The following is a 21,471-nucleotide window of genomic DNA, read 5'->3' as shown; positions in this document are numbered from 1 at the left end:
TCCCCCCTCACTCCTTTATACCGATCTCTTCTCTGGCCTTCTTCTCTTCCATCCGGACTATAAACTTCTAATAGACACCTATGGGGGTCCAGGAAGGACACGTGAAGACCAGGAATGCATGATCACCATGGAGGCCCCGAGATCACCCGGGTACCCAGCACAGGGAACAGAGGGCAGTAGGCGGTGTCACCTCCAGCAGAAGAGATACACTGAGCGCCCCGCCCAGAACAGCACTGATATCAGCTGTCAGTGTACAATAACAACAACATGTGTACCGGGACACCGAACACTCACCTGCAGCCTCCGCGTCCAACCGCAGCCCCGGCTCACAACGGCGCCGTGACGTGAATCATGTGCGCGGTGACCGGGGGAGGGGGTGGACCATTCCAGGGAGTTCTGGGTTACCGGGAGGGGGAGCCGAACCGAGCACTGACGTCATCGTGTGCTAGAAGGTGCCGGAACGCCGAAGAACTGTTTACTTTATCACATGGGAATCGGGGGCGGGGCGAGTGTGCAGGGAGCGCACACGGCAATAGGCGGGGTGCGTGAGGGGAATGTATGGGATGGGGAGTCAGGCGTGTGTGAGGGAGGCTCTCGTGTTCCTCATCATACTAGGTCGGCTTCTGCAATGTTCACACGGTTCCCTGCTCGTACTGTCCGCCTCAGTCGTAGGAGAACCTTGTGTACCATTTCAGAACAAGACCAGTTCAATGTGACTACTACTAGCTAATTGTTCCGGCTATATCACATTCTGGGCCAGGGGTGGACTGACAACTCATGGGGCCCCCGGGCAATACGGGATCATGGGGCCCCTGTGTCCTTGCCCAAACTCAAAAAAGCCTATGAAAGGTACCAGGGGCATTTCATGGGGCCCCCTACTGACCCCGGGCCCTCGGGCAGTGCCTGAGTTTCCAAATGGTCAGTCCACCCCTGTTCTGGGCTCATTTCACTAAATATTATTACATGCAACATTTGTGTATGTAACAATAAGTCCTCATGCACACGGGACGTTTTTACAGCTGCTGTTTTTGGCTTTTGACATTTTTTTCTACAACAAGTAAACCCCCCAGCATGTTATCCTATGTGTCCATACACACATACACTGTAATCAGCGTTTTTTGGCTGGAAACCCCCCCCCCCCCCAGAATTAGTGGGTTTATAGAGGATTTTTTTAGCTGTAAAAACGCTCTGACGCTGAAAAATGCGGCAAAGCAGAGTTTATGGACTTTTTTGGAGCAAAAAAAAAATTTTATGTGGTAAAACTGCAAATGTGAAAAATCGCGGCAAAACAAGACTAAACGCTAATGAAAAAACACTGAAAAACTTTTAACGTGCCTTTACACAGCTAAGGTTACCAGCGTTATTAACCTCCCTAGCAGTCTGATTATGTCAGTTTTGTTGTGCTCAAAGCACTACATTTTTTTGCATGGAAATTTGGCGTTTTATATTGTAGGCCTGTAATTCTTAGGAATAAGTCACTGAAATCTGTCCGAACAAGAGTCTAGTAAACATCCCGGGTAGGCTAAAACTTGAAACACAAAATCATAAATTATAATGTAATAAATAATCATGAAAAATAATAATATAATAATAAATGTAATTCAATAATATAATAAAACCAAAAACACTGAAATTTGAAATATAGTGCCAAGTTCACACATCGCTGAGCAAAGTCGCAAAATCGTTTTCAGTGTCTGATGACGAATTTCCCCACGAATCATTATCACTCAATTCTGCAAGTGGTTCTGATTTACTATCGCTGTTCTGTAGTTGATCTAAAACCGCTTTTGACCTAAAGGGACGCTTTTTGGACGCCATGGACATTTCTCAGTTTCCAGGCAGAAAGAACAGTAAAAATGCAGGCAGGGCACAGGACAAAGCACTCGGGACAAAATGTATGTGAAATGGTTTGATACAGTAATGTTATACTATGTGATTTTAGTGTATTTAGTGAATGTCACTTTTTGACATTTTTAAATTTCCTGCCGTTCCGTCCCCCGTACGTCCCAACGTCGCAGGGAATGGAACCCAGAAGACAGATGCCGACATCTGCCGGAGGATATTGCTAGGGACACTGCAGGGGGGACATCGCGGGAGAGCAGGACAAGGTAAGTGAAGAAGAGATCCCAGAGCAACGCTGCAGGATATTCCCAAGTGTAGCTCGGGGTTACCGCTTGTGGTGCTGAAACTTTACCCTGAGCTACACTCAGGAATACCTCCAGGGAGGTTAAAGAACCCAATATGCATGTAGTCTTAAAGCGGAGTTCCACTCACCCTGTCAAAAACTGTAGCTGCTCACTTTTAAAAAACAGCCACTTACCCATCCCTCGGTGTCATGGTGTGTCCCCCGCAGTTCATTTCACCGTCTGTCACAGCCAGGTACCCACTGCACATGCGCGTCCCAAAAGACTACAAGAAGGAAGGGAGGGAAGACACCTTCTGCTTCCGATCGCCTAAGCTATCAGACCGGAAGTGGGAGCGGGTACCTGGCAAATTCGGGTACCCACCCCCAAAGGTGCCAATTCTTAATGGGGAGTGGGGGAGCAGTCCTTAAAGCGGAACTTCCCCTTTTGGGTGGAGCTCCGCTTTAATGTTCATCAAAGTAAAATGTAGAATTTGAGGTAAACACTGCAAAAAAAAAAAAAAAATGAGATCAGTAATTTAAGTCAATTCACCAAAAAAAAATACATTTGTTATTTATCTCATGGTGCAGGCCTTCAATATTACAAAAATATACAAAATAACAGAGGGGAATATACAATGTATCAGTGTGGAAAAGTTGGCGAGTTCAGGAATGTAAATACATTGTAGCATTTCACTGTGATTGAAGGCACACTAACAATCTGTTCATAGTGTCATAATATTTGTCTTTACAGCTGATTCACACATATGCAGAGTGGATTGAAGCTCAGGTTTCACAGCTAATTGATACAGTAGGGGCTCGTTCACACTTGACTTTATTTCTAACTCTTGCAAAACGCCCCTATAGCATTTGACAAGCCTTAGACAGGCATTTGGGAAGCGTTTTTAACACTCCTCAAATGCTCCACAAACGCCCCGTGCATGGCTTTGAGGAGGTTGATAGGCATTTACCAAGCGTTAAAATTGCACCACAAACGCCTATAATGAAGTTAAATGGTATTAACGCTCCGCAACCGCCTCGCAACTGCGTCGCAACTGCACCATAAACGCCTAACAGGCCTTTGCAGAGTGGCACCATAGACTTGAATGGGAGGCTTCAACTCCTCCTGACTCGACACAAGGCGTCAGTTTTGCTGCGCCGCAATGCTAACGCTTCAGTGTGAATAGCCCTGTGTACTGCCATGTGCAGACTTTTCATAGGCGTTTGATAAGTGTTAAAAACGCTTCCCAAATGCCTGTCTGATGCGTGCTGACAAAGCTAGTGTGAACTGAGCCTAGCTGTTCACAGGTTCATGTCAGGTTTACATCAGGTTCAGGACAGGATCTTATCCTATTCACACATATGCGATTTAGGAACAGTTCCCACAGAAGTCAATAGCCTGTAATCTGTACCAGCACCTGAAGCCACTGCTCAGATATCGGACGTGACTCATTTTAAAACCGCACTGAATCCGCACTGAATGCGCACTGAATCTGCACCGCCAGTGCACTGGATATATGTGAACAGGCACCATAGGAAGCAATGTTTTTTCACGTCATTCAAACCACACCTATCCGCATATATGTGAACCAGCACTTAAGCCTCATGCACACTGCTGCTCCTAAACTCACCTTTTTAGCAGACATGTGCAGTTCATTTTGTTCCAAATCAAAATGTAGCCAACATTTTTATTATTCAGAAGTTCGGATGTATCTAAATTTCTCTATTATAATAGTAACGAATATAAATTAATCAAAAATAACAAAACTAAATTTCGTCAAAGTAACACATTACTCAAAATGAATTTGAAACGAATTTGAAAACTACATTGAAATTGAAAACAAATATGAAATGTAAGCATATTGCTAACTATTGCTGATTTACTTCAAAGACTGTGTGTATTAGAATATAACCATCTTCCGAAATTTGAATTTCAAAAAGAATAGGATAGACTAAAATAATAGAAAATAAAAATTGAATAGAAAATAAACAATACAATAGAAAGGAATAGAATAGAAAGAATATATCCATTTTCTGGAGTTCAAATTTTAAAAATAATTGAATAGCATAAAATAGAATAGAATAGAAAAGTATAAAAGAGAATAGAAGAGAATAAAATAGAAAATAAAAGAATAGAATAGAAAAAAATAGATTAGAATAGAATAAAATAGAAAGTATACAGCTTTCTTCCAAAATCTGAATTTGGACTAGAATAAAATAGAATAAAACAGAATAGAAAGCAAAATAATAGAATAGAAAATAAAAGAATAGAATAGAAAATGATAGAATAGAAAAAAATAGAATTGAATTGGAGAAAAAATAGAATAAAATAGAATAGAAAGAATAAAGTAGTTTTCCGAAATTCGAATTTCATGTAGAATAGAATAAAGTAGAATATAACTGTCTTCCAAAATTCAAATTTCAAAAATAATAGAAGAAAATTAAATAAAATAGAATAGAAAACAATACAGTAAAACAGAATAGAATAGAAAATAAAGAAAAAGAATAGCATAGTAAAGAATAAAAAATAAAAGCATAAAATATTTTAAAAAATAGAATAGAATGAAATAGAAAGAATATAGGGATCTTCCAAAATTCAATAAATCAAAATAGAAATAAATGAATAAAATATAAAGGAATAGAAACTAATAGAAAATAAAAGATTCTAATAGAATTTAATATAAGAACAAAATAGAATAGAAAGAATAAAGTTCCAAAATTCGAATTTCAAATATAATAGAATAAAATAGAAAGAATATAGCCTTCTTCCACTTATTCATATTTTGAAAAAAATAGAAGACAATAATACAGAATAGAATAGAAAACAATAGCATAAAACAGAATAGAATAGAAAAGAATAGAAAATAAAAGCCTAGAATAGAAAAATATAGAATAGAATGAATTGAAAGAATATAGCCATCTTCTGAAATTCGAATAGAATAGAACCAGCTATTCTTCATAATAATTTAGATTGAGTTGATATTTTCAATTAGAATTAGAAATTTTAGGTGGTAGGGGGGAGCGGATACCTGTTTTTGACAGGTACCCGCTCCCAATTCCGGCTCAGTTTGCCGCGGCGAGTTGAGCCAGAAGTTCAGCCCCCTCCTCCCTCCCACAGTCTCCTTGGAACTTTCACAGGTCCCTGAAGACATGCCGGACCAACTAGGAGGTGCAGCAGGCACCAGGCTATGAAGCCACAAGCTTTAAGGTTTGGCAATTAAACCTGGAAGCTGGTTTCTGTGCAGAGCTGCAGCAGATTTTGCACTCTCCAGTTTGGTAAATAACCCCCACGGTGTCAATGCACACATAGGCTTTCACCAGAGTTTAGGAAGAGGAACCACAACATTCAGGAGAGGAGTGTTTTGACAGAAAAATGCCAAACACAACAAAAACTTGTGTAAACACGCATTAACGCTAGGCTCGTTTATGTTTGGGTGTTTTTTTCATTCCAATGGAATCAATTATTTATTCTGGCCAATGAAATTAATAAACAGACAAGCGTTTTTTTGCTGGCAGAAAAAAACATCCATAGCAGTTGTTTTTAATGATCAGTGTGCATGTACCCTTATTCATACAACAATCATCCTCTGGTGTGGTGTTAGCCTGTGAAAAAAAATGTGATAAAACAAAGTAAAAATGACACTAGATTTAAGCGATGACTATCATAAAACATAAATATTTAACATATTGTTTTTTTTTGTGAATTGACTATTTTTGAGATACCGGTAAATACAGCACAAGTTATTTTCAGGCAAGATCCATGCGGTATTTATCTTAGTGAATTGACCACTCTGTCTTTAGAATATAAATTACATTTTGGTATATAAAATAATCATCTTGTACAACGAACAAGTGTATTCAGTGCTCACACAATGATGTGTGTCCCTGCCCCCCGAGACATGAATTGTAATGTACCTGTACCCAATACACCACCTGGACCTGGAGGACTATACATTAGACAGGACATTTACTTCAGCTTTGTATCGCTGGGGTTTGCGTAATGTGAGGTCCAACATTCACCCTCCTGTACCTCTCATGAGCCTCCACCCCATCCCTTCTGAGTGCTTGATTAAGAACCAGACAATACAATGGAACGTACAGCTCCAGACTAGAGATGAGCGAATCGAACATGACGAAGTGGAATTCGTTCCGAAGATTTGGAAAAATTCTATTCGCGACGAATCCAAAGATTAGCAAACTTCGGATGCACGAATCAAATTTTCCCAAAAATGGCGGCGACATGTGTGGCGACAGGAGAAAATGGACAGAGAAGATGGGGCGGGGATCTCTGGGAAGGCGCACAGACAAGGCGCGCTGACCCATAATGCATTCATGAGTCATGAATCATGACATGTGATCGCATTAGCCAATCAGCAGCCAGCCAGCCAGCACTGTGTAATGGTGGAGCTATAAATCGTGGCCATCTTAGAATTCTCCATTAGCCTCCGGTCATTTAAGAGAGACAGACCTCTGTGTATTGAGGGACAGAGTTAGGGCCACAGAGACTTTAGGGCCACAGAATCGTTACTCAGGGACACAGAATCGTTACTCAGGGACACAGAATCGTTACTCAGGGACACAGAATCGTTACTCAGGGACACAGAATCGTTACTTAGGGCCACAGCTATCAAAGAATCGAAAATTCAAAGTGACATACACCATTTTTTTTTTTGGTGGCTGTCGTGCACAGTTGGTGCTGCAGTTTGCCGATTGTGCTAAATAAACTGACTTTCTGCTTCACAACCACTATTGTACGTTCAAAGAGTTAGATCCATTTACATGCCGGGTGGCGGTAATATTTTTTGGGTGATTAGTGCATTCCAGTGACATAAACGTACAGTTTCCAGCCAACGGCAAGCTGCAATTGACCGATTGTGTACAATAAACTGACTTTCTGCTTCACAACCACTATTGTACGTTCAAAGAGTTAGATCCATTTACACGCCGGGTGGCGGTAATATTTTTTGGGTGATTAGTGCATTCCAGTGACATAAACGTACAGTTTCCAGCCAACGGCAAGCTGCAATTGACCGATTGTGCTAAATAAACTGACTTTCTGCTTCACAACCACTATTGTACGTTCAAAGAGTTAGATCCATTTACACGCCGGGTGGCGGTAATATTTTTTGGGTGATTAGTGCATTCCAGTGACATAAACGTACAGTTTCCAGCCAACGGCAAGCTGCAATTGACCGATTGTGCTAAATAAACTGACTTTCTGCTTCACAACCACTATTGTACGTTCAAAGAGTTAAATCCATATACACGCCGGGTGGCGGTAATATTTTTTGGGTGATTAGTGCATTCCAGTGACATAAACGTACAGTTTCCAGCCAACGGCAAGCTGCAATTGACCGATTGTGCTAAATAAACTGACTTTCTGCTTCACAACCACTATTGTACGTTCAAAGAGTTAGATCCATTTACACGCCGGGTGGCGGTAATATTTTTTGGGTGATTAGTGCATTCCAGTGACATAAACGTACAGTTTCCAGCCAACGGCAAGCTGCAATTGACCGATTGTGCTAAATAAACTGACTTTCTGCTTCACAACCACTATTGTACGTTCAAAGAGTTAGATCCATATATACGCCGGGTGGCGGTAATATTTTTTGGGTGATTAGTGCATTCCAGTGACATAAACGTACAGTTTCCAGCCAACGGCAAGCTGCAATTGACCGATTGTGCTAAATAAACTGACTTTCTGCTTCACAACCACTATTGTACGTTCAAAGAGTTAAATCCATATACACGCCGGGTGGCGGTAATTTTTTTTGGGTGATTAGTGCATTCCAGTGAGATAAACGTACAGTTTCCAGCCAACGGCAAGCTGCAATTGACCGACTGTGTACAATAAACTGACTTTCTGCTTCACAACCACTATTGTACGTTCAAAGAGTTAGATCCATTTACACGCCGGGTGGCGGTAATATTTTTTGGGTGATTAGTGCATTCCAGTGACATAAACGTACAGTTTCCAGCCAACGGCAAGCTGCAATTGACCGATTGTGCTAAATAAACTGAATTTCTGCTTCACAACCACTATTGTACGTTCAAAGAGTTAAATCCGGTTTTATTTTTGGGGTGCTTATTGAATTAAAGAGTATGTCAGACAACACGCAGAGGAGTGGCAGAGGAGGCAATGTTTCAGGAGCGAGCAGACGTGGCAGCAGAGGAAGGGGTCGAGGCAGCACTAGTCGCAGCCAGAGGCCAGTGCTCCCGGTGTCATCCAGCGGTCGTGTCTCCACCGACAACCCTGCCGTCATCGATTGGTTGACTCGGTCGTCTTCCTCTTCCCAGGTCACCTCTGACACCTACAGCCAACGGTCGGTGGGTACGTCAGACACAACCGTTAGTTGGCATGGCCCGGGAGCAAGCCCACTGAAATCACATGTCCTCGACCTGCCCCTGTCCTTTGGTGTTCCCTCACCAAGCGAAGTATCAAATGCTGTGGGCTCAGCCCCACTGTACAGTGAGGAAGAGCTAACAGAGGGCGGTCAGGAACGGGGGGAGACATCCGCCTCTTCAGCAGCCAGGCGAAGAAGTACTGGCGAGGAGAGTGGCTCGGTAGCCGGTCTAGAGACAGGTCTGTCTCCTGACCCACACGCAGCCGAGGGGGCTAGTAGTGACGCGGAGACCCTAATTGATGATGATGAGGCTGATCGCACTTGGCAGCCTCGTCGTCATCAGGCTATTGCTTCCGCATCATCAGGAGAAGAGGGTGCCAGCTTGGCAGCGAGCAAAACAGTCGGTGGGTTGCCCAGGAGGCAGCAGGGTCGCAGCAGTGTCAGTGGAGCCAAACGGCCACGGAGTAGAGCACCAGCTCCACTGCAGCCTACCACCACGGCCAGTAGTGGTGCCGGTGTGCACGGAGGAAGTAGCAGTCAGCCAGTGAGGAGTAGCGGGGGCAAAGTTTCCTACTCGGCGGTGTGGCAATTTTTCGTCAAGACGCCCGAGGAAGTAAACGTAGCCGTATGTCGACTATGTGGCCAGAAAGTCAAGCGTGGCCAGGGGGCCAATGTTGGGACTACAGCGTTGCGTCAGCATATGCAGCGTCGCCATTCGGTGGCCTGGAAAAACCGTGATAAAGATACGGCGGTTCTGCCTGCCCCAGCCCCCGCTCCATCACCCGCTCCGTTACTTGCTCCGTCACCCGACGTCAATCGCCCTCTATCAGCCAGTCAAGGCTCCAACACCTCTGCTGAGGGGAGTTGTCGCTCGTTGGCATCTTCCGCTCGTTCAGATGCTCCTTCTCCTGCTACTCCTCTTCACGGATTCCGTCAGCAGTCTTTCTTGGAATCCGTTTCCAAGAGACAACAGTTTGCGAGCACGCACCCGACGGTGCAGAAGCTGAACGTCCTCCTGTCCAAGTTGCTGGTGCTGCAGTCCCTCCCTTTCCAAGTGGTGGACTCAGCACCTTTCCGAGAAATGATGGCTTGTGCCGAGCCGCGGTGGAGAGTGCCAAGCCGGCATTCCTTCACCAAAAAGGCAGTGCCAGCCCTGCATTCACATGTAGAAGAGATGGTGGGCCAGTCTTTGAGCATGTCGGTCTCTGCCAAAGTGCACGGCAGCGCCGACGTGTGGAGCTGTAACTACGGTCAGGGACAGTACATGTCATTTACGGCCCACTGGGTGAACGTGGTGCCGGCACAGCCGCACCAGCAACTTGGACAGGTCACGCCGCTTTTGCCTCCACGTTTGCACGTCCTTGGTCCAGCAAAGATGTCCGCCTCTACCACCTCTTCTTCCGCCGTGTCCTCAGCCGCCACCCCCGTGCCAAGTCCCATTACCCGACCGGCATATCACATGTGCAGGGCGCAACGGTGTCACGCTGTGCTGCACCTGGTATGCCTTGGCGAACGTAGTCACACAGGGGAGGAACTTCTGAGTGTAATGAACAGAGAAATCGACAGATGGCTGTCTCCGCGCAAACTGAAAATTGAAAACATGTTGACCGACAACGGAAAGAACATGGTGTCTGCTCTGCGTCAAGGAAGGTTGTGCCATGCGCCATACATGCCTCACGTGTTCAATCTGGTTGTCAAGCGGTTCCTAAAATCCACCATCCCACTGCAAGACATCCTTAAAATGTCACGTAAACTTTGCATGCATTTCAGCCATTCCTACACCGCAAAGCACACCCTCCTTGAGCTGCAGCGGCAGAACGGAATTCCACAGCATCGCCTGATCTGCGACGTTGCAACAAGGTGGAATTCAAGCCTACATATGTTAGACCGCCTTTACGAACAGCGAAAGGCCATCACCGATTTCCTGATGTTACAAGCGGATAAAGGTACTCCCCTGTGTAACTTAGATGTCAGCCATTGGCAGCTCATGCGTGACACCTGCCGCTGACTCAGGCCCTTTGAGGAGGCCACGCTATTCGTGAGTCGGCAGGACTATGGGATGAACGACGTCATTCCTCTGTTGCACGTTCTGGAACAAATGCTGTTAACAATGGCTGGTCAGGGTGTGGTAGACGTGGCGCACAGATCTCAACGCCACATGACCCCTGTGGGGGCAGGACAGGAAGAAGAGGAGGAGGTAGAGGAGGACATTGGTGCTCAGGAATTATTGAGTGAAATGGGTGGTTTTTCCACTCAGCGGACAGGAGTGGAGGAGCAGGAGCATCTGGTAGAGAAGGAGGAGGAGACAGAGGACCCAGACGCACCGTGGCAGTATGCTGTGGAGATGGAGGCAGGGAGTCCCTCGCATTCCTTGGCACAAATGGCCCATAGCATGCTCGGTTGCTTGCGTAGCGACAGCCGAATAATAACCATCAGACAGAGGGATGACTTTTGGCTGTCCACCTTGTTGGACCCTCGCTACTGTTCAAAAATGGTGGCCTTTTTCACACCTGCTGAGAGGGAGGCCAAAATAAAGTACTATAAAAACCACCTATGTAGTCATGCAGTATATAGCCCTATCGGCCACTTTCTGGCATCCAGTTGCTGTAGCCCCCATCACCACACTGTGCCACGGGCCCCTGTACCGCCTTCTCATACTGCGTCTTTGTCGTCTGCTCACGCTGCTGGGTTCCAGTTTTAAACCTAGGCCTGTGTATGGCTTCCGAATACTGCTGCCTCCACCGCCACCCTGCGCCATGTGCCTCTGTCATCTGCTCACGCTGCTGACGGCTTCCGCTTTTTAACCAAGGCCTGTGTTTGGCTTCCGAATACTGCTGCATCCACCGCCACCCTGCGCCATGTGTCTCTGTCGTCTGCTCACGCTGCTGACGGCTTCCGCTTTTTAACCTAGGCCTGTGTATGGCTTCCGAATACTGCTGCCTCCACCGCCACCCTGCGCCATGTGCCACTTTCAGGTCTCCTTACACTGTTGGTGGGATCCATTTGGTAATAGGGTGCTGTATGGCCTTCCATTGCTGCTGCCTCCACCGCCACCCTGCGCCATGTGCCTCTGTCGTCTGCTCACGCTGCTGACGGCTTCCGCTTTTTAACCGAGGCCTGTGTTTGGCTTCCGAATACTGCTGCCTCCACCACCACCCTGCGCCATGTGCCTCTGTCGTCTGCTCACGCTGCTGACGGCTTCTGCTTTTTAACCGAGGCCTGTGTTTGGCTTCCGAATACTGCTGCATCCACCGCCACCCTGCGCCATGTGTCTCTGTCGTCTGCTCACGCTGCTGACGGCTTCCGCTTTTTAACCGAGGCCTGTGTTTGGCTTCCGAATACTGCTGCATCCACCGCCACCCTGCGCCATGTGTCTCTGTCGTCTGCTCACGCTGCTGACGGCTTCCGCTTTTTAACCTAGGCCTGTGTATGGCTTCCGAATACTGCTGCCTCCACCGCCACCCTGCGCCATGTGCCACTTTCAGGTCTCCTTACACTGTTGGTGGGTTCCATTTTGTGATAGGGTGCTGTATGGCCTTCCATTGCTGCTGCCTCCACCGCCACCCTGCGCCATGTGCCTCTGTCGTCTGCTCACGCTGCTGACGGCTTCCGCTTTTTAACCGAGGCTTGTGTTTGGCTTCCGAATACTGCTGCATCCACCGCCACCCTGCGCCATGTGTCTCTGTCGTCTGCTCACGCTGCTGACGGCTTCCGCTTTTTAACCTAGGCCTGTGTATGGCTTCCGAATACTGCTGCCTCCACCGCCACCCTGCGCCATGTGCCTCTGTCGTCTGCTCACGCTGCTGACGGCTTCCGCTTTTTAACCGAGGCCTGTGTTTAGCTTCCGAATACTGCTGCATCCACCGCCACCCTGCGCCATGTGTCTCTGTCGTCTGCTCACGCTGCTGACGGCTTCCGCTTTTTAACCTAGGCCTGTGTATGGCTTCCGAATACTGCTGCCTCCACCGCCACCCTGCGCCATGTGCCTCTGTCGTCTGCTCACTCTGCTGACGGCTTCCGCTTTTTAACCGAGGCCTGTGTTTGGCTTCCGAATACTGCTGCATCCACCGCCACCCTGCGCCATGTGTCTCTGTCATCTGCTCACGCTGCTGACGGCTTCCGCTTTTTAACCTAGGCCTGTGTATGGCTTCCGAATACTGCTGCCTCCACCGCCACCCTGCGCCATGTGCCACTTTCAGGTCTCCTTACACTGTTGGTGGGTTCCATTTTGTGATAGGGTGCTGTATGGCCTTCCATTGCTGCTGCCTCCACCGCCACCCTGCGCCATGTGCCTCTGTCGTCTGCTCACGCTGCTGACGGCTTCCGCTTTTTAACCGAGGCCTGTGTTTGGCTTCCGAATACTGCTGCATCCACCGCCACCCTGCGCCATGTGTCTCTGTTGTCTGCTCACGCTGCTGACGGCTTCCGCTTTTTAACCTAGGCCTGTGTATGGCTTCCGAATACTGCTGCCTCCACCGCCACCCTGCGCCATGTGCCTCTGTCGTCTGCTCACGCTGCTGACGGCTTCCGCTTTTTAACCGAGGCCTGTGTTTGGCTTCCGAATACTGCTGCATCCACCGCCACCCTGCGCCATGTGTCTCTGTCGTCTGCTCACGCTGCTGACGGCTTCCGCTTTTTAACCTAGGCCTGTGTATGGCTTCCGAATACTGCTGCCTCCACCGCCACCCTGCGCCATGTGCCTCTGTCGTCTGCTCACGCTGCTGACGGCTTCCGCTTTTTAACCGAGGCCTGTGTTTGGCTTCCGAATACTGCTGCATCCACCGCCACCCTGCGCCATGTGTCTCTGTCGTCTGCTCACGCTGCTGACGGCTTCCGCTTTTTAACCTAGGCCTGTGTATGGCTTCCGAATACTGCTGCCTCCACCGCCACCCTGCGCCATGTGCCACTTTCAGGTCTCCTTACACTGTTGGTGGGTTCCATTTTGTGATAGGGTGCTGTATGGCCTTCCATTGCTGCTGCCTCCACCGCCACCCTGCGCCATGTGCCTCTGTCGTCTGCTCACGCTGCTGACGGCTTCCGCTTTTTAACCGAGGCCTGTGTTTGGCTTCCGAATACTGCTGCATCCACCGCCACCCTGCGCCATGTGTCTCTGTCGTCTGCTCACGCTGCTGACGGCTTCCGCTTTTTAACCGAGGCCTGTGTTTGGCTTCCGAATACTGCTGCATCCACCGCCACCCTGCGCCATGTGCCACTTTCAGGTCTCCTTACACTGTTGGTGGGTTCCATTTTGTGATAGGGTGCTGTATGGCCTTCCATTGCTGCTTCCTCCACCGCCACCCTGCGCCATGTGCCTCTGTCGTCTGCTCACGCTGCTGACGGCTTCCGCTTTTTAAGCGAGGCCTGTGTTTGGCTTCCGAATACTGCTGCATCCACCGCCACCCTGCGCCATGTGTCTCTGTCGTCTGCTCACGCTGCTGACGGCTTCCGCTTTTCAACGTAGGCCTGTGTATGGCTTCCGAATACTGCTGCCTCCACCGCCACCCTGCGCCATGTGCCTCTGTCGTCTGCTCACGCTGCTGACGGCTTCCGCTTTTTAACCGAGGCCTGTGTTTGGCTTCCGAATACTGCTGCATCCACCGCCACCCTGCGCCATGTGTCTCTGTCGTCTGCTCACGCTGCTGACGGCTTCCGCTTTTTAACCGAGGCCTGTGTTTGGCTTCCGAATACTTCTGCATCCACCGCCACCCTGCGCCATGTGCCACTTTCAGGTCTCCTTACACTGTTGGTGGGTTCCATTTTGTGATAGGGTGCTGTATGGCCTTCCATTGCTGCTGCCTCCACCGCCACCCTGCGCCATGTGCCTCTGTCGTCTGCTCACGCTGCTGACGGCTTCCGCTTTTTAACCGAGGCCTGTGTTTGGCTTCCGAATACTGCTGCATCCACCGCCACCCTGCGCCATGTGTCTCTGTCGTCTGCTCACGCTGCTGACGGCTTCCGCTTTTTAACCGAGGCCTGTGTTTGGCTTCCGAATACTGCTGCATCCACCGCCACCCTGCGCCATGTGCCTCTGTCGTCTGCTCACGCTGCTGACGGCTTCCGCTTTTTAACCGAGGCCTGTGTTTGGCTTCCGAATACTGCTGCATCCACCGCCACCCTGCGCCATGTGTCTCTGTCGTCTGCTCACTCTGCTGACGGCTTCCGCTTTTTAACCTAGGCCTGTGTATGGCTTCCGAATACTGCTGCCTCCACCGCCACCCTGCGCCATGTGCCTCTGTCGTCTGCTCACGCTGCTGACGGCTTCCGCTTTTTAACCGAGGCCTGTGTTTGGCTTCCGAATACTGCTGCATCCACCGCCACCCTGCGCCATGTGTCTCTGTCATCTGCTCACGCTGCTGACAGCTTCCGCTTTTTAACCTAGGCCTGTGTATGGCTTCCGAATACTGCTGCCTCCACCGCCACCCTGCGCCATGTGCCACTTTCAGGTCTCCTTACACTGTTGGTGGGTTCCATTTTGTGATAGGGTGCTGTATGGCCTTCCATTGCTGCTGCCTCCACCGCCACCCTGCGCCATGTGCCTCTGTCGTCTGCTCACGCTGCTGACGGCTTCCGCTTTTTAACCGAGGCCTGTGTTTGGCTTCCGAATACTGCTGCATCCACCGCCACCCTGCGCCATGTGTCTCTGTCGTCTGCTCACGCTGCTGACGGCTTCCGCTTTTTAACCTAGGCCTGTGTATGGCTTCCGAATACTGCTGCCTCCACCGCCACCCTGCGCCATGTGCCTCTGTCGTCTGCTCACGCTGCTGACGGCTTCCGCTTTTTAACCGAGGCCTGTGTTTGGCTTCCGAATACTGCTGCATCCACCGCCACCCTGCGCCATGTGTCTCTGTCGTCTGCTCACGCTGCTGACGGCTTCCGCTTTTTAACCGAGGCCTGTGTTTGGCTTCCGAATACTGCTGCATCCACCGCCACCCTGCGCCATGTGCCACTTTCAGGTCTCCTTACACTGTTGGTGGGTTCCATTTTGTGACAGGGTGCTGTATGGCCTTCCATTGCTGCTTCCTCCACCGCCACCCTGCGCCATGTGCCTCTGTCGTCTGCTCACGCTGCTGACGGCTTCCGCTTTTTAAGCGAGGCCTGTGTTTGGCTTCCGAATACTGCTGCATCCACCGCCACCCTGCGCCATGTGTCTCTGTCGTCTGCTCACGCTGCTGACGGCTTCCGCTTTTTAACCTAGGCCTGTGTATGGCTTCCGAATACTGCTGCCTCCACCGCCACCCTGCACCATGTGCCTCTGTCGTCTGCTCACGCTGCTGACGGCTTCCGCTTTTTAACCGAGGCCTGTGTTTGGCTTCCGAATACTGCTGCATCCACCGCCACCCTGCGCCATGTGTCTCTGTCGTCTGCTCACGCTGCTGACGGCTTCCGCTTTTTAACCGAGGCCTGTGTTTGGCTTCCGAATACTGCTGCATCCACCGCCACCCTGCGCCATGTGCCACTTTCAGGTCTCCTTACACTGTTGGTGGGTTCCATTTTGTGATAGGGTGCTGTATGGCCTTCCATTGCTGCTGCCTCCACCGCCACCCTGCGCCATGTGCCTCTGTCGTCTGCTCACGCTGCTGACGGCTTCCGCTTTTTAACCGAGGCCTGTGTTTGGCTTCCGAATACTGCTGCATCCACCGCCACCCTGCGCCATGTGTCTCTGTCGTCTGCTCACGCTGCTGATGGCTTCCGCTTTTTAACCGAGGCCTGTGTTTGGCTTCCGAATACTGCTGCATCCACCGCCACCCTGCGCCATGTGTCTCTGTCGTCTGCTCACGCTGCTGACGGCTTCCGCTTTTTAACCGAGGCCTGTGTTTGGCTTCCGAATACTGCTGCATCCACCGCCACCCTGCGCCATGTGTCTCTGTCGTCTGCTCACGCTGCTGACGGCTTCCGCTTTTTAACCTAGGCCTGTGTATATCTTCCGAATACTGCTGCCTCCACCGCCATCCTGCGCCATGTGCCTCTGTCGTCTGCTCACGCTGCTGACGGCTTCCGCTTTTTAACCGAGGCCTGTGTTTGGCTTCCGAATACTGCTGCATCCACCGCCACCCTGCGCCATGTGTCTCTGTCGTCTGCTCACGCTGCTGACGGCTTCCGCTTTTTAACCTAGGCCTGTGTATGGCTTCCGAATACTGCTGCCTCCACCGCCACCCTGCGCCATGTGCCTCTGTCGTCTGCTCACGCTGCTGACGGCTTCCGCTTTTTAACCGAGGCCTGTGTTTGGCTTCCGAATACTGCTGCATCCACCGCCACCCTGCGCCATGTGTCTCTGTCGTCTGCTCACGCTGCTGACGGCTTCCGCTTTTTAACCGAGGCCTGTGTTTGGCTTCCGAATACTGCTGCATCCACCGCCACCCTGCGCCATGTGCCACTTTCTGGTCTCCTTACACTGTTGGTGGGTTCCATTTTGTGATAGGGTGCTGTATGGCCTTCCATTGCTGCTGCCTCCACCGCCACCCTGCGCCATGTGCCTCTGTCGTCTGCTCACGCTGCTGACGGCTTCCGCTTTTTAACCGAGGCCTGTGTTTGGCTTCCGAATACTGCTGCATCCACCGCCACCCTGCGCCATGTGTCTCTGTCGTCTGCTCACGCTGCTGACGGCTTCCGCTTTTTAACCGAGGCCTGTGTTTGGCTTCCGAATACTGCTGCATCCACCGCCACCCTGCGCCATGTGTCTCTGTCGTCTGCTCACGCTGCTGACGGCTTCCGCTTTTTAACCGAGGCCTGTGTTTGGCTTCCGAATACTGCTGCATCCACCGCCACCCTGCGCCATGTGTCTCTGTCGTCTGCTCACGCTGCTGACGGCTTCCGCTTTTTAACCTAGGCCTGTGTATGGCTTCCGAATACTGCTGCCTCCACCGCCACCCTGCGCCATGTGCCTCTGTTGTCTGCTCACGCTGCTGACGGCTTCCGCTTTTTAACCGAGGCCTGTGTTTAGCTTCTGAATACTGCTGCATCCACCGCCACCCTGCGCCATGTGTCTCTGTCGTCTGCTCACGCTGCTGACGGCTTCCGCTTTTTAACCTAGGCCTGTGTATGGCTTCCGAATACTGCTGCCTCCACCGCCACCCTGCGCCATGTGCCTCTGTCTTCTGCTCACGCTGCTGACGGCTTCCGCTTTTTAACCGAGGCCTGTGTTTGGCTTCCAAATACTGCTGCATCCACCGCCACCCTGCGCCATGTGTCTCTGTCGTCTGCTCACGCTGCTGACGGCTTCCGCTTTTTAACTGAGGCCTGTGTTTGGCTTCCGAATACTGCTGCCTCCACCGCCACCCTGCGCCATGTGCCACTTTCAGGTCTCCTTACACTGTTGGTGGGTTCCATTTTGTGATAGGGTGCTGTATGGCCTTCCATTGCTGCTGCCTCCACCGCCACCCTGCGCCATGTGCCTCTGTCGTCTGCTCACGCTGCTGACGGCTTCCGCTTTTTAACCGAGGCCTGTGTTTGGCTTCCGAATACTGCTGCATCCACCGCCACCCTGCGCCATGTGTCTCTGTCGTCTGCTCACGCTGCTGACGGCTTCCGCTTTTTAACCTAGGCCTGTGTATGGCTTCCGAATACTGCTGCCTCCACCGCCACCCTGCGCCATGTGCCACTTTCAGGTCTCCTTACACTGTTGGTGGGTTCCATTTTGTGATAGGGTGCTGTATGGCCTTCCATTGCTGCTACCTCCACCGCCACCCTGCGCCATGTGCCTCTGTCGTCTGCTCACGCTGCTGACGGCTTCCGCTTTTTAACCGAGGCCTGTGTTTGGCTTCCGAATACTGCTGCATCCACCGCCACCCTGCGCCATGTGTCTCTGTCGTCTGCTCACGCTGCTGACGGCTTCCGCTTTTTAACCTAGGCGTGTGTATGGCCTTCAATTGAAGCTGCTTCTGCTCCGCCACTCTGCCATTGGACTCTTGATAGTCGTCTCCCCACGCTGCTGCTGGGGGGACTTTTTAACATAGGCCTCTGTATGGCCTTCAATTTTAGCTGCTTACGCTCCGCCACTCTGCCATGGGCCCCTGTACCGCCTCCTCATGCTGCTGCCAGGCCCGTAATCTGCCATGGGCCCCCGTACCGACTCCTCATGCTGCTGCCAGGCCCGTAATCTGTCATGGGCCCCTGTACCGCCTCCTCATGCTGCTGCCAGGTCCAGAGTGTGTCATGGGTCCCTGTACGGCCTCCCATTGCTGCTGTCTCCATCGCCACACTCTGCCATGTGCCACTTTCAGGTCTCCTCACACTGCTGGTGGGTTCCATTTTGTCATAGGGTGCTGTATGGCCTCCCATTGCTGCTGCCTCCACCGCCACACTGTGGCTCCACACTCTGGTTTTGGCCCCGTGACTGCCCAAATGAGTGAAGTGTGCGGTGATTCTAAGATCGACGGCACTCATCTGCATGTCATACTGACTGACAGTATTATTTCTCTTCCCCAGCAGACTCCAAGGGCATTTAAATTAAAGGTACAGTGTTCTGCACTAATATAAAGGCTCTCTGAAGCCTAGAAACACCCTTTTTATAAGTTAAATTCGCAGCGAATATATTCGGCTCGAAGCGAATTTTTTCCGCGAATTCGGCGAATCAGCCGAACCGAATTTTTGAATAATTCGCTCATCTCTACTCCAGACCATAGGAGACATTCTCATACACCAGATCCTAGTAAGATTTGATCTAGCACCAGTCGATTTCTGAAAAAGCTCCCAACAAATTTTAACAATAGGATCTCCCATCAGTCTTGATCCAGACATTTGCCCTTTCCCTCTGCCCCTGTTACATATCCTGATTCTTCCTGTGTCTGAGCTACATGTCCATCTAATACTGATCATTGTGTCAGTTCCACCAATACTAGTATTCAAGTGAGACCCCACAGACGTCGTTCCATCCGAGATGAGCCTTCCCCTGATCCCATCCCTTCCCCCAGTTCCATTCCTTCCAATACCAGTCTCCCTCGAGAGACCACCCTTTGTGGTGGTTTCAGTGCCTACAAAGGGCACCCTCCCAATAATATGTCCAAAGTTGTGACCCCACCTGTTTCTTCAGACGGGCCATCCGCTCCAGGTCAACCTTTTTTAGTGTCCACCCCACCTCATCACACACAGGACAAGGTTATAAAAAGAAAAGCCACAGAAGAGGAAGACGAGGTGGGAAGCACAAGAAAAAGACACCATGTAGAGTCAACACAGACACCATTAAAATATTTAACCTCTCCTCACATACACTCACAGTAGATGAGATCTCTCTCCTTAAAAAAAGGTTTAAATTTTGCTCTTACCAATCCCCCGAATTCTTTTACACTTTTTAGGGATCTTAACAAATTAATGAACAAACTTAAGCTGAGACGAATCTGTCACATCAGGAGCCTCAGTTCCCAGACCACAGACCCGCCCCTCTCCCCATCCAATGAGGAAGTGGTTTGGGATCCGGAGCACCTGATGGCACTGGCCGCTCTAAAAGAACTTATGTCAGACCAGACCAGTGAGGATGATTTTTACCATGTCTCCATCCCTAGTAATTCAATTTCACACACTGGACTCAAACCGCCTTTCACCTTTTATCCCACTTATTCTAAAGTTCCATTTATAGATATGTTCTATCAGGTCACATATGCAGACATACTAAAGTTATGTTCCACTACTCACTCTAGTCTTCACAAACATCATAACCTCACTAGACCAGAAAGACTAGCTTTAGATCAACTAGCTGCCTCTGATGACATAGTCATCAAACAGGCAGATAAGGGAGGGGCATTGTAATTCAGGATAGGTCTGATTAGGTCACTAAGGCTTTCAGACTTATCTCTGACCCCAGCACCTATAAAAAAAATTCTCGCAAGGCTGAGCTGAAAACCCTCATTGATACTGCTTACCATAATAAAATAATTGATTTGGGGGAGTATCATATTCTATATAGGGAATTTTACAAACACCCCTACTTTTACCATCTGCCTAAGGTACACAAGAACTGCTCCTGTCCCCTTGGCAGACCCATTATTGCAGTCATGGAGAGTCTGACCAGTGGTTTGTCCCAATATGTTGATTCCTTTCTGCAACCCACTGTTCAGGCCCTCCTGTCATATGTGTGAGTCTCACTACTTCTCGACACTTTATCTCATTACTAATGGAAAGATTCATATGTGTGGTTATCCTTGGATGTCTGTTCATTGTATACCTCCATTCTCCATGAGGATGATTTCACTGCCGTGGGACCTTTTCTGCGAAAGGAACCCTATTTTCACTATAAACAAGCCCATTTTATTCTTGAGGGTGTCAAATTCTGCCTAGAGCACAACTACTTTAACAACTTCCCGTCCGGCCCATGTATATAAACGGCCGGACGGTGGCAGTGCAGGGTCGGGTGGCTGTTTATAAACGGCCTCCTCGCACCCTGCTTGTGCGTGCTCCCTGGGAGCGCGCAGCACAGCAATCTGGTGCCCGCTGTGTCCTCCAGACACAGTGGAATACCGATCATCGGACGTGACCTCTGTGTGAGGTCCCGATCATGTGATCACTGATTGGCCAATCAGTGATCACATGCAGAGTAGTAAACAAGATGTCACGTCTGACATCATTGCTTACTACGTGTGAAATCTGTTAATGATCACAGAGGTCACGTGGTACAAGGCTATTCACAACAGCCTTGTACCATGTGACAAGCTGTGACCAATCACAGCTCACACGGTAGTTCTAAATGGCTGCAAAACTGCAGCTAGAGAGGAGAAATGATTGCTTTTACAGCCTTTATGGGTGTAAAAGCAATCAGTGTAAAAAAAAAATCTTCATCACCCCCTACAAGCAGTACAGTTGCACCATGGTGACACTGTACTACTTGTGGGGGGTGATGAAGATTTTTGACACTGTACTGCTAGGGTGACAGTATGTAAAAAAAGAAAAAAACATAGATAATAATATAAAAAAAATAAAAAAAATTTTTAAAAAAATGTTTTAAAATTATAATTGTTGGTTATAAATTAATTTGGGTTATTTTTTTTTTTTTACTAAAAAGATAACAGAATA

At 49.4% G+C, this 21,471-nt stretch overlaps 1 protein-coding gene across 1 annotated transcript in view; it reads right to left on the bottom strand.

Annotated features, from left to right (window-relative positions):
- Nucleotides 1-481, bottom strand: part of HERC4 (HECT and RLD domain containing E3 ubiquitin protein ligase 4) — a 95,920-nt gene extending 95,439 nt beyond the window's left edge. Inside the window, exon 1 of the mRNA XM_089687768.1 lies at nucleotides 295-481. The gene's annotated coding sequence lies outside the window, so the exon portion shown is untranslated. The remainder of the gene's footprint in view (nucleotides 1-294) is intronic.
- Nucleotides 482-21,471: the final 20,990 nt, after the last annotated feature.

The sequence above is a fragment of the Staurois parvus genome, unplaced genomic scaffold (genome assembly GCF_062004578.1).
Source record: "Staurois parvus isolate SC_StPar_1 unplaced genomic scaffold, SC_StPar_1.0 ptg000437l, whole genome shotgun sequence".
NCBI classification, from domain to species: Eukaryota; Metazoa; Chordata; class Amphibia; order Anura; family Ranidae; genus Staurois; species Staurois parvus.
Note: the sequence above shows the minus strand (reverse complement) of the source record. Positions and strands in the feature narration are given on the sequence as shown.